At 43.1% G+C, this 10,486-nt stretch overlaps 1 non-coding gene across 1 annotated transcript; it reads left to right on the top strand.

Annotated features, from left to right (window-relative positions):
- Positions 1-10,059: 10,059 nt before the first annotated feature.
- Positions 10,060-10,167, top strand: LOC120252082. Its single transcript, XR_005533632.1, has one exon. It is a non-coding gene; the product is annotated as a small nucleolar RNA R71 (small nucleolar RNA).
- The last annotated feature ends 319 nt before the right edge of the window (positions 10,168-10,486 follow it).

Genomic DNA, 10,486 nt, shown 5'->3' with positions numbered 1-10,486 from the left:
GTGCTCCAGAAGATGAAAAGGGTGAGAAGGCGCCACAAGAAATGCCCCAAAGCTGTTGGGGATGTGCAAGAATGGAACAAGGTTAACCCTTGTTAGGTGGTGCCAAGCTCGACAACTCTCCCTCTACCTTCAAGAGACTATGTTCATTATACTTCCAAGTCATGGGTAAGAGGGAAACCATTATCTATGAGCCCCCATGAGGTAAGAAGAGGTATATCAAGCTAAATGACGTAAAACAAGTGCTTCTTGGGAGATGACCCAAGTTTTAATGCTTTTATTGTTCTTAGTTAGTATTTTCATGAATAAGGCTTTCGAGATTGGTGTCTTGATTCTTAGATGCCTTTTGTCTGTAATTTTTCTCATCGGCATTGTGGTGTTATCATGTGCCTAATCATGTGTGGCAAAGAATCTTGGTCGTTTGACCATGTTTTTCATGTTTTCTCTGGTTAAAATTGCATTTTTTTAGGCGGGGCTCGAGTGTATATCTATGTTTAGTAATTTTCTGCAAAGCCTACAATGTTTTCTAATTATCCAGAGAAAACAAACACCCATATGGAATTTTCAGATGAGCGTGCGTTTTCATTCAGAGCTCATCCAGAGACAGCACAAGAGCGTTAATTAGCCCCTGTGAATGACCTTATGAATTTCACACACCCGTGGGTAATTTTCCCACTGGTGTGTGTCATCCTAAAGAGAATGAGAATTTTTCTCGAGAAGACATAGGAGTGTGGACTTGCCCCTATGGATGAAATAGTAACAAACGTACGGGCGTAGGTAATTTCCATACACCCATGCGGATCTTTGCAGAAGAGCCCTCTTCCATCCCGAGAATACACATTGGTGTGTGTCTGCTCCTATGAACGGGCCCTAAGAAGTTCCATGCCCGTGTGTAATACCCATACGGGCGTGGGAAACACTTAGAGAATTTTTTCAGTTGGACAGGGGAGCCACAAGATGCCCCTGTGGGTCAGGCGCAGGTGCGTGGGTAATTTTTGCATGCCCGTGTGGTTGCGTTCAAAATGCTTTGAGTGTCTTCTAGAGAATGCACAAGGGCATGCGTCTACCATTGTGGGTCCCTCCTGTGGAGTCGCACGGGCGTGGGTAATTTTTAGACGGCCGTGTGAATGTGCAGAAAAGCAAAAGCAGCAGTTTTTCCTATAAAAATCCATTGGGTCTTCTTTATTCTCAAACCTCTACTCAATTAAAAAACACTCTCCTTTACTCTCCTTACCTCGCACCGTTGATTTAGAGAGATTTACTTGTGTTTTCCATCCTACTTTAAAGTTTTGAACTTCATTCCGTTGGTAACCATTAATTCTCTCTTTGCTTCATCATTTTTGATTTTACTCACTTTAGAATGATGAATATTGCTTCATTTCTACAATTAAATGGTTATTGCATGATAAGAAAGAGTTCAGAAACAATTATAAGTTGTATTTGTGGAGTTTTTGCGTGTGGCCGTGCGGTTTTCACTCCCCGTGGATCCACACGAGCATGTGGAAATTCCACACGACGTGTGGATTTCTGTAAAACTACTTTATGAGCTTGTTTGATCAATTTTCTTTCAAAATTTTGCATTTATTGCACCTCAAACATTATAAGAAGCAAGCGGATAAATGACCGTATGAGTCATCCCCTGAGCTAGAAAATATGAGATTTGTTATTCCTGAATATCAACAGTATTTTAAGAGGTTGTCAAGGTTGAGATTTGGACAATCTTGCTTCCTAGACACTAGTACATTATGGGACTTATAGTACGGAGATTAGTTAGCGGATGAGGTTGAGGATCTCATTTCAGTAGATAGATGGAGGTAGTTAACATCAATTAGGGAGCCAGCCATTCATGCACTTACTCAGGAGGTTCTATCATCATTTGAGTTTGACTGATTTTATGCGGGATTCGATAGCCTTGATGTAGTTCAGTTTAGAGTATTTGGGTATCACCATAGCATGAGCATCTCTCAGTTTTTTATTCTACTTGGTTTGTACGATGAGGTATTCATAGACATTGAGGAGTACGCTCAGCTATCAACAGATTATCCTATCACCTTGACCACGCAGAGAGCGTATAGACTGTTATACGGTCAGGGCTAGTATGAGCCAGGGGTTTCGAAGGGCACGTGGCTTTCTTGACCTGCATATTGATACTTGTAGGCCATTATAAGGAGGTCGGTGAACGACCGTGGTGACAGTACCAGTGTTCTGAGCCAGCAGGAACTGCTATATCTCTACTCGATGGTTCAGCCTATTCTCCTTGGACACGTCCTGGCAGAGTATATATGACATCAAGGGCAGTATATCAGATTAGGAGTGATATTCTCGAGCCCCTACATTACGAGACTAGTTATGGGTATGGGTCTCCTAGACACGATTCGAGTGGCCGAGAAGGCGAGTATACCTACTCCCTTAGGCATGGAGACAATAAGGCTAATGGGCATTGTTCAAAGGGTCCAGTCGAGAGTATATGCTTTGATTACACCCGCCCTAAAGACAGCGGAGGGTGAGGGTGATGATACCGAGGGTTCTCAGCCTGCCCCCGAGCCTCAGCCTACAAGAATGGAGATCGAGGCACCTCCTGTGGTCCAGGAGCCACCCCCACTATGCATGTTTTCACCTTCTCGAGCCTATGATTGTTTTGAGAGGCTCGAGAGTGCTGTGGGTGTGCTATAGACAGAGATCGCCAAGGTTTGAGCGACACAGGCCACACAGTACATAGAATTTATGGCACATTTTGACACTCTACAGAAAATCCTAGAGCGAGATGTTGCCACATTATTTGTTCTACAATCGAGGACTCCTCAAGCATCTCAAGCGCCATCATCACCGGTTAATGCACCAATTGATCCACCCAGTATATCATCACCACCACCACCAGCAATAGAGGAACTTGAGCATGACACCGATGCTTAATGTGTCTTTTTTTTATTTCTTTCTTTCTTGTTATTTCTTCTTTACTTTTGCATTTTATTTTATACTTGTACATTGAGAAAGGATACCCTTTTGAGTTTATCTTTTACTTTTTGTTTTTTTGTTTGAGTTGTATTTCATTGCTCTATCTTTTATATACTCAAGTTGTTTTTATTTTTATTGAGCTTCACTAAACCCCCTTATGTATGCATATACATGGTCTTGTCAGTATGGGAATTGAGAACTAGTCATGGATACTGCCAATGTAGGCCGTGTGTGCTTCACAACCCATTGGAACTTTACTTCCAAGGATTTAGCTCCATCAAATGCAACACTAGGAGTGAAGGGAGTATTATATCGATTGCTCTCTCCCACATACTTTTCTTGATTGTTGTACTTTCTATGGACCTTATATGTGCACATTGAATGCAATGTAAAACTTAAGTGTGGGGGGAGTTCACATTGCACATGTCCTTTACATAAATTTTGATTGACATACATGCTCATGTAGCAATGGCGGTTCACCTTAGTTGCAATGAGTGTATTCTTGAGTTTAAGAGAATTTTAACATTGAATGTTTTCATGCTCTAGTTTTTTCTTGAATTTCTAGGGATTTTTTCCTTGAACCTTTCCCATGTCTCAAATAGAGACTCCAATTCCAACTGCACAAAGGATGAGATCTCATTCCTAAGCTTTGCTGATTTTCCGGGAGGGAAATAAAGGGCTAGAAAAGCTTCTACCATCTCCTCCCATGTAGTGATTGATGCTCTAGGTAATGAGTGTAGCCTTTGCTCCCCCCTTTAAGGAAAATGGGAAGACTCTCAATTTGATGGCATCATCCGTCACACCATTTATCTTCAGCATGTCGCACACCTCGAGGAAGCTCTCTATGTGGCTGTTTGGATCCTCATCGGCCAAACCGTTGAATTGTGCAGACTGCTGCAGCATATGAATGAATGTCGGCTTTAGCTCGAAGTTCTAAGTTGTAATCGGGGGACGCACAATACTCGATTGTGTCCCCAACACTGAAGGTCTGGCATAATCAGATAGTGTTCGTTGTTGCTCATTCTGTTCGGCCATGTTTTCAGATCCTTCTACTTCCAAATCAGATGGATTATGTTGTTCTTGCACAGGTTCTTTCCCTTTTCTTCTAAGTGTACATTCAAGCTCAGGGTCTCCTTCAATCAATATTGATGGATTCCTTCTAGTCATAACCTAGAGCTGCACCAAAAAAGAAAGAAAAAGAAATCAGAACAATGATAGAATAAGAAGATATGATATAGAATGTGTGGTGAAATAGCTAAGAAAATAAAGTGCAAAGTATCTCTAAACGCCTAGCTCCCCGGCAGCTGTGCCAAAAACTTGACAAGATCCCCTTGGGTATATCCCGCAAGTGCACGGGTTTGTCGAAGTAATAATCCCCGGTGAACGGGGTCAAATCCACAGGGAGTAGGGAGTGAAGACACTTAATTCGATTTTTAGCTATGTGGAGTATCAACAATGATAAGTGTGATAATGATTCAATTCTCAACAATTAAAAGCAACAAGTAAGAGAGCAAAAGTAAGGAGGAGGTAAGACAATCGATAAAGATGGGGTACTCGGATGATGCTTCACCTAGGATAATCGCTTCAAGTGCAAGAACTCTCTATTATGCTTCCTAATCAATGCAATGGTGAGTCATGGAAATCCTTACATACATAGTCAAAAATCTAAGGTCAACTATGCCTAACTCTATTCATGTCCCGGTGGAGAGATTAAATACCTCTCAATCTTTCACTCGAATAAAGTTGCAATGAGCTCTAGGGATTCCAAGTGAGAAATCGCTTCCTAATTATAGACCTAACCCTTTGGTCCAGGCGGAAGGTCCCTAGCCACAATTTAGCCCTAGATACTAAGATCCCCTCAACGCTTCAGTCCATTGGACGCGTAACTAGGCCCTAGTGGAGGTTCATCCCTTAGACCATTCACTCTATTATGGCTGCAAAGAACTCACGGAACGGAGGTAGAATCTATCACGTCGGAGGTGAAAGGGACGCTCCTGTACTTCTCGACTCACACCCTCAACCCTCTCCAACCTATCTTTGTCTAACGCTTGTGGTGTGTCACTCACTCACAAGGTTACTAACAAGAACTCTCAACCCTAGTGTCACACTAGGGGAAATGTTCATACAATCAATCATTCAAGGTTGGAACTCACAATAAACATCAATTTATTGAAAGCAAAATAAAGAAGTTCAATGAAACGAATACATCCTAGGGTTCACAATCACCCAATTACCCACTAGGGGTTTAGCGCTCCATGGAGCTAAGTACAATCAAAGGAATCGAATGTAAAAGCAATAAATCCATAAAGAAACCCCGTCGTTGGTCTTGTCAATAGTCTTGTGGAGAGTCCTCTACTCGTCGCAAGGGATCCTTTGTCCGGCCTAGGATACACCTCGTCGGATCGATGCCGACGAAAGCTCTCCCAATAACCTTCTTCCAAATGACGTGCGATGTCGGAGCCGTAGAACCTCTCCAAAACCCTAGCCAATAATCCTCAAAACCCTAGTCGAAGCCCTCTCTCAAGTTTTGGAAAAGATGGAGAAAAGAATACCAAAATCGGGGCTGAATCAGCTTTAAATAGGGCTGGAATCGCGTAGCTCCACGGGCGTGGACGCTACACGCGCCCGTGAGGAATTTCCACACGGGCAAGGGCATGGATAATTTCCACACCCCCGTGTGGATTCCCTGTTTCTCTGATTTCTTGGCCGGCTATGAACACACATATATTAATGTAAAAACCTGAGAAAAGTAATGCTCAACATAAGGAATGAACGCTTCGCATTCATATCGCACAAGCACTTATCAAACTCCTTGTAGAGTTTCGCACGGGTGTGTGGAAATTACCCACGGCAGTGTGTGGGTCACAAGGTCACCCACAGTTGTGAGTCCACGCCCCTGTGTGCTCTCGGGATAATCCGCTAACTCTGCAGGAATTAACACCCCCGTGAGGAAATTACCCACGGGCGTGTGATAGTCGCATTGTCGTTCACAGGGGCAGCTGCACGCCCCTGTTTCTTCTCTGGATGAGCTCACAATACAAATCTACGGGAGTGCTGAAATTCCAAACACCCGAGTGTTTTCTCTGGATGCCTTAGAAAAATCTGTAGGCTCTGCAGATAATCTTTGAACATGTTTACTGACATGTCCGAATATGCATGTAAACCGCAAGTGCATGGGTGTCGAAGTAATAATTACCCCGGTGAGTGGGTAGTCGAATCCACAGAGAACAGGGCTACTAGTACTGACTTCTTCTCTGCTTTCTAACCTAATGATAAATGGAAAGGTCTGGTGATCTAATGTGCAAAGAATTGAATACTGGAGACGAATATGCAAGGGTTAAATGGATGGAGATCTCAATCAGTAAAAGTGGGGTATTCGGGCAATGCTCCCCCTAGGATTTAGGTATTAGGTACCGGATAAGCAAAGTGTTTCAATGAAGTGCAAGTTAAGTCATGGAAATCCAAATATAATCTGATCCGGCCTCCAGATCACCGATACTAGTCCCCTACGAGGTCCCGGTGGAGAAATCACTCAACCTCAACACCTCACAACCCATATAACCGCACTACGCTCTAGGGATACCTAAGAGTGAAACCAATTCCTAAAGATAGATCGAACCCTAATTTTCGCAGAAGGATCTCTAACCCCCTACAAAGTCCCAGCAGAGAAATCTCTCAGTCTCATGCCTCACACCAAATATGGTTGCATAGAGTTTAGGGAATACGGAGATGGGAAACACTCAATCGGAAGGGAGAGGGGACACTCCACTATCTCATGACTCACCCTCTCAACCCTCTTTAACCTTGAATATCTAACCCTAATGGAGACCTCTCTCTCACCAAGGTAACAAATCATGCAAACCAAATAACCAAAAGATTAATAAGGCAAGAAGCATTAGACAATCAAGAATAAAACTTAATCAAACTTGGATTAAATAGAAACACTAAGCAAATCCACAAAAGATGAGAATCCTAGGGTTCATAAGCCCAAATACCCTCTAGGGTTTTTGCTCTCCATGGAGCAACATACAAAACACACCATCAATGAATGAAAGTACATTAAAACCATAGAAATAAACCCCCTTATATATGAACTGATGGCCTTGATGGAGAGCTTCGACGTCATGAAGGAGCCACTGCGAAGCTATGTTCACCGGTGGCTTCCTTGATGCTATGACGGAGGAGAAATCGATCAAAGTTGGTGACAAAGCACCTCCAAAGCTGCAAAGACCTCCTCTCCAAACCCTAGCCGTCTCACCCCTTAAGAGCCACATAAAAGATGAGAGAGAATAGGGCAAAACGGCTATTTATAGGCCTTAGATCGCGCTGTCACGTGCCCCCACGCGCCCGTCTTGATTTTTCACGCGCCCGCGTGGGCTGCAGGAATTTCCACGCGGCCGCGTGAACAATGATTTTGATACAGTACTACTACAGTGAACTTGCTACATTAAATTAATGCAGTACTTTCACAAAACGCAGTCCAAACACTCTTCTCTTGATGCCACATATCCGGGCACACGTCCATGTGGTAGGCTATAAAACTTTTCTTCATCGACGTATGTTTGAGAGGTCTTGCAATCTTCACAAAGAGAAGGAATATGATGATTTGGCTGCCTTTGTGCCCTTCCAACTAGTGAATTGACTTGAATCTTCTTGGAAGTTGGCACACATCTCCACGTTTATGAACTCCTGTCGTGTCTTGGTACATGAATTGAACAGGAACTCCCAACATTGTGCTTTTATAGCCTATCTTTGCTTCCTTTTTACTCTTCAAGGCATTCACAACCTATATGCATAAAAGAACACCAAATACACAATATGAGAAATAAACCATAGTAAAAATGATGCTTAATGCATGTAAAACATATATAAAAATATGTCTACTCAAGCACTTATCATTTACACACTCAGAGCCTGCTCTATTATGCAAATTTTACCAGTAAAAACATGAAATAGAGCTCAAATGACCAAACTTCGCCAATTCCACATGAAAACACACTATGACATTAAAAACCCACAATAAAATCGCAGCACAAGCATCTAAAAATCAAGACACCAACACTTAACAAATTATTCATGCAAAACACTAGATAATTCAACTAAGAAAAATAGTAAACACTTGGGTTGCCTCCCAAGAAGCGCTTGTTTAACGTGTCACTAAGCTTGACGTACCTTGTCTTACCTCACAGGGATTTATAGATAAAGGTTTCCCTCTTACCCATGGCTTGAAAGCATGATGTGCACAATCTCTTGAGGGTAGAGGGTGCATTATCAAGCATGGGATCACCTAGCAATGGTTCATCCATCTTCTTCCGTTCACGAACGTCTCCAACAGCGTTGGAGTGTTTCTAGTGGCGTCTCCTAGCCCTCTTCATTTTCCGGAGCACCTTCTTCAAGATCCCCATGGTAGATGGTACTTCTTCCGTCAATCCAAGCATCATTACATCTTCATGTCCCTCCTCTTGGTCGAACAAACCTTCATACGGATCCGGATTGAACATTTCCTACATGTATTCATCAACAATCTCATCAATAGAGTCTAGAAAATACAAAGTATCATCGAAATCAAGAGAATGCCGCATGGCTTCAGCAAGGCGGTATGTGAGCTTGTCATCTCCAACTCTCAATGTGAGCTCTCCACCGTCCATGTCAATCAATGCCTTGGAAGTCCGCAAGAACAGCCTCCCAAGTATCAATGGTACATCCGCATCCTCATCGGTGTCTAGCACTACAAAGTTAACCAGAAAAATGTACTTGTCCACCTTGACAAGCACGTCTTCAATGATGCCTCTCAGATATCACACTGTTCGGTCCGCTAGTTGCAAAGTCGTCCGAGTAGGCCTAGGCTTGTCCAAGCCTAGCTTTTGGAAGAAGGTGTATGGCATGACGCTGATACTAGCCCCTGAGTCTGCCAATGCCATTTCCTCACCTAGATTTCAAATATTACACGGAATGATGAATCTTCCTATGTCTTTCTTCTTGTTCAGCATGTTCTTTTGCAATACCGCCGAGCATGAAGCATCTAAAATGACTGAAGCACTTTGCTCCAACTTCCTCTTATTAGTAAACAAGTCTTTCAAGAACTTCGCATACTTAGACATTTGGGCCAATGGCTCAACAAAAGGAATATTGATGTGGAGTTGTTTGAATAAACTCAGGAACTTCTTGTACTGTTCATCCTCTCGGTCATTTTTCAATCTAGAGGGATAAGGGATTCTTGGCCTGAAAGATGGGGGTGCCATTTCTTTCTCTTTGCTCGTTTCCTCTTCTACCTATATAACCTCGGGTGCGTGTTCTTTTGGCTTCTCACTCGGAAGCCTACCTTCAACGTCACGACCATTTCTCAAAGTGATCGCCTTCACGTGCTCTCTAGGGCTGGTCTCTGTATTGCTTGGCAAGCTTCCATGTGGCCTTTTAGAGAGACTTCGTAATTTGCCCCACCTGATTTTCAAGGTTATGCAAAGAGGCGGTGTGGTTGCGAAGTGTTGCCTTGATTGATTCAAACCTTGTATTTGCAGATTGCACAAATCTAGTCAAGTGCTTCTCTAAGTCATTCATTCGGGTTTCCAAACCTGAAACTCTGTTTCCCACCTGAGGGGCTTGTTGTTGTTGGAAACCCGGTGGCCACATGGCCTTTTGTGGACACTGATTACTTCATGAAAAATTGGGATGATCCTTCCAACCCGGATTGTAGGTATTGCTATATGGGTTTCCTTGAGGTCTCATACCATTACCTACAAAATCAACGTTTTCCACCGAAGAAACATCAACGATAGAGACCAGGCAATCAGAGGGAGCATGTCCTCCACCACGCCTGGTGCAATTAGTCACGGCCGCCACTCTATTTGAAGTTAGAAGATCTAACTTCTTACTCAAATTTTCCACCTGAGCCGCCAATGAAGTTACCGCATATATTTCATGGAGATCGGCCACTTTTTTCTTCCCCCTAGCATTCCATTTGTAGATCTTTAACCCCATTTCCTCAATTAATTGACGGGCCTCATCAGGGGTCTTGCTACCTAAGGTACCTCCTCGCCGCATCCAAGATTTTTCCATGTACTCATGTTCAAACCATTATAAAAGGTCCGAACAATCATCCACTTCGGGAATTTGTGTTGATGGGCACTTTCTCGAGAGCTCCTTGAACCTTTCCCATGTCTCAAATATACACTCCAATTCCAACTGAACAAAGGATGAAATCTCATTCCTAAGTTTTGCTGATTTTCTGGGAGGGAAATAACGGGCCAGAAAAGCTTCCACCATCTCCTCCCAAGTAGTAATTGACGCTCTAGGTAATGAGTGTGGCCACTGCTTCACTCTCCCCTTTAGGGAAAATGGGAAAGCTCTCAATTTGATGGCATCATCCATCACCCCATTTATCTTCAGCATATCACACACCTCGAGAAAGCTCTCTATATGACTATTTGGATCCTCATCGGCCAAACCATTGATTTGTGCAGAATGCTGCAACATGTGCATGATTGTCGACTTCAGCTCGAAGTTCGGAGCTGTAATCGGGGGACGGATAATACTC

Source organism: Dioscorea cayenensis, chromosome 20 (genome assembly GCF_009730915.1).
Source record: "Dioscorea cayenensis subsp. rotundata cultivar TDr96_F1 chromosome 20, TDr96_F1_v2_PseudoChromosome.rev07_lg8_w22 25.fasta, whole genome shotgun sequence".
Lineage (NCBI taxonomy): Eukaryota > Viridiplantae > Streptophyta > Magnoliopsida > Dioscoreales > Dioscoreaceae > Dioscorea > Dioscorea cayenensis.
Note: the sequence above shows the minus strand (reverse complement) of the source record. Positions and strands in the feature narration are given on the sequence as shown.